Here is a 3422-nt window from a genome sequence, read left to right as displayed (position 1 = left end):
AACCATAAACAAGACGAAAAGACAACCCTCAGAATGGGAGAAAATATTTGCAAACGAATCAACAGACAAAGGATTAATCTCCAATCTCTTATATAAACAGCTCATGGAGCTCAATATTAAAAAAACAAACAACCCAATCCAAAAATGGGCATAAGACCTAAATAGACATTTCTCCAAAGAAGAGATAGAGATGGTCAAGAAGCACATGAAAAGCTGCTCAACATCACTAATTATTATAGAAATGCAAATCAAAACTGCAATGAGGTATCACCTCACACCAGTTAGAATGGGCATCATCAGAAAATCTACAAACAACAAATGCTGGAGAGGGTGTGGAGAAAAGGGAACCCTCTTGCACTGTTGGTGGGAATGTATGTTGATACAGCCACTATGGAGAACAGTATGGACGTTCCTTAAAAAACTAAAAATAGAATTACCATATGATCCAGCAATCCTACTACTGGGCACATACTCAGAGAAAACCATAATTCCAAAAGACACATGCACCCCAATGTTCATTGCAGCACTGTTTACAATAGCCAGGTCATGGAAGCAACCTAAATGCCCATCGACAGACTAATGGATAAAGAAGTTGTGGTACATATATACAATGGAATATTAGCCATAAAAGGCACAGAATTGGGTCATTTGTTGAGACGTGGATGGATCTAGAGACTGTCATACAGAGTGATGTAAGTCAGAAAGAGAAAAACAATTATCGTATATTAATGCATATATGTGGAACCTAGGGAAATGGTACAGATGAACCGGTTTGCAGGGCAGAAATTGAGACACACATGCAGAGAACAAACGTATGGACACCAAGGGGGGAAAGCAATGGAGGGGTGTGGGTGGTGGTGGGATGAATTGGAAGATTGGGATTGACATGTATACAGTGATGTGTATAAAATTGATGACTAATAAGAACCTGCTGTATAAAAAAATAAATAAAATTAAATTTAAAAAAATTTAAAAATAAAAGAAATGTGGGTAAAATTCAATTTTTATACTAAATTGTTAGGCTATGTCTTAGAATGAAAAGATAGAAAAAATCTAATTTTTTATTGTTTTGCCTGGAACTCTGAACACAAGAGTATAATGTAATTTTTGAAGTGGAATAAACCTTCCAGATCAACTAACTTAGCAGTTCTCAAATCTTTTGGTCTTAGGACCCTTTTAAACTTAAAAAACTGATGAGAAGCCCAAAGAGCTTTTGTTAACATGAGTTATATCTAGTGATATTTACCCTGTTAGAAATGAAAACTATGAAACTTTTAAAATAGCTGTATACTAATCCATTTAGAAATGACTAATAAGCCCAATTCATGTTCACATAAATAACATAATTTTTGAAAAGCAGTATTTTAAAAATTACTGATAATGGCACTGTTTTACATCTTTGCAAATCTCTTTCATGTCTGGCTTAATAAAATATAGCTGGATTCTCCTAAATGCTTCTACATTCAATCTATTGTGATATGTTGTTGGGTTTTATTTCCCAATTTTCAAAGGATAATTTAATAATTCAGTTCCCAGCTGGTCAAGTAACCAGGATCATTGTGAGTTCACACCCCTTTGAGGAACAGTTGGGGGCATAAATTATAAATGGAAACAAAAAAATTAATGATTTTCTTTCCCTTCTCAGACCATTTTTCTATAAGATTGGCATATAAGAAGGCTACGAACAAATGCATCATGACATTACACTAGCTTCACCCTTCATTCCTACAGCCCAAGTTAATGAAAGGCAAACAAGGCAATTTCTACAAAACACATATATTCTAGGAAAATCTCTCTAGTAAAGTGTGACTAGTATGACGGTGTGTGTGCATGTGAGCACTTCTGGGGTATTTCCATGCCTTTGGGGTGCCATATGGTTCCCCTTTAGAATTAGTAAGATGGGGATCTATCACCTCACATTGGATTTCCTGGTGGTTTTTCCCATACTTAAAAAGAAGTTATGAAACTAATATACTATGATAAATCAACTATACTTCAATAAAAAAAAAAAGAAGCTGCACCCTATTATTCCTGACAGTGAGATCTTTCAAGTCCAAATGCAAATACACATTTAAAACCTGTTTTTCTTTGGTTTCTTCACTTGAAAATTTTATTTCCCTGAAATATTCTGTTGGCTTTCTCTTTTTCCTTAGGTGTGCTATTTCATTTTTTTAACATGTGAAAGTGGATTATCAGAAAAAACCAGCACAATGGATGTTTTCCTTAATTTGCATTTTTGGTTTTTCTTTGCATACAATATTTCTTTTGTTCTGAATACAAATGATTTTTTTTTTAACATCTCAGCTCGGTGCTTTGTGTCCACCTAGACAAGTGGGATACGGAGGGTGGGAGGGCGAAGCAAGAGGGAGGAGATATGGGGATGTATGTTTATGTATAGCTGATTCACTTTGTTATACAGCAGAAATTAACACACCATTGTAAAGCAATTATACTCCAATACAGACGTTAAAAAAAAAGATATGTTGTTTTAATTGAAGTTTATAGAGAGAATTTGGCTTCATACAGATATGTCAGTTGGAAAGAGAAGGATAGAAAAAGAAAATGTACACCCTCAGAGGCCATCCAGACCTACTGAGTCAAGATCAGCATTTTCACAAGTTCCCCAGAAATTCAGAGGTACTTTGAGGTTTGAGAAATGCTACTCTTGGGTATTCGGTGTTAGGAAGGTAAACCAAATTGAAATCAGTAAGCATTTCTGGTAGATTGTCTAAAGAGATCTCAGAAGAAAGGGACCTGGATTCCAGAGTCTTTAGTATTTGGTGTGTTTTCTTTGCTCATTTAAAATAAATATTCACTTTCAGACCAAATTTTATATTTGTAATTTTTTTTCTTGAAAGGGATTCCCAATACTGTATAACCCCCAGGGCTTCCAAAACTTGTGTCTGTCCCTGGACAAGGACATGTGTTGAGAATAGAGAGCGGAGGGGAAGGTGCAGAAAAGAGAGTAAACAGTGGGGAAAAGCAGCAAGGCTGAGTGTCGGTGAGCAGGGTCTACTTGAGGCCGGCACACCAGTTTAATGGGCTGTGTGATATTTTTTTAGCATCTCCCGGTGACAGACAGAGAGCTTGCTGGTGAGGGCATTCTTCCTGTGTTGGAGGTTTACAGGATGCATGCAAGAGAGGGACGAGAAGGATGAGAAGATTAAAGTCCCGTGACTCATTTTTATCCTCATAATACTCTTACGACATGGGAGGACATGTATATGATCAGCATTTTAGAGCTGAAGAAACCGAGACGTGGGTCAGATAATTTTCTAAAATGCCACACTGTTCCTGACCCCGTTCAACAACCCCCAAGCCCCCCGGATACGCTTAGCTTTGCCTGTTTCCTGGGACTTGGCCACCAGCTCAGAGGAGAGACCCACTGAGCCTCCATTCCTGGTGGGGTGGGCGCGCCGGGG

Source organism: Grampus griseus, assembly GCF_964374135.1.
Source record: "Grampus griseus genome assembly, chromosome: 3".
In the NCBI taxonomy this organism is placed as follows: Eukaryota; Metazoa; Chordata; class Mammalia; order Artiodactyla; family Delphinidae; genus Grampus; species Grampus griseus.
The sequence above is the reverse complement of the archived record's forward strand: the minus strand, read 5'-3'. Positions refer to the sequence as shown.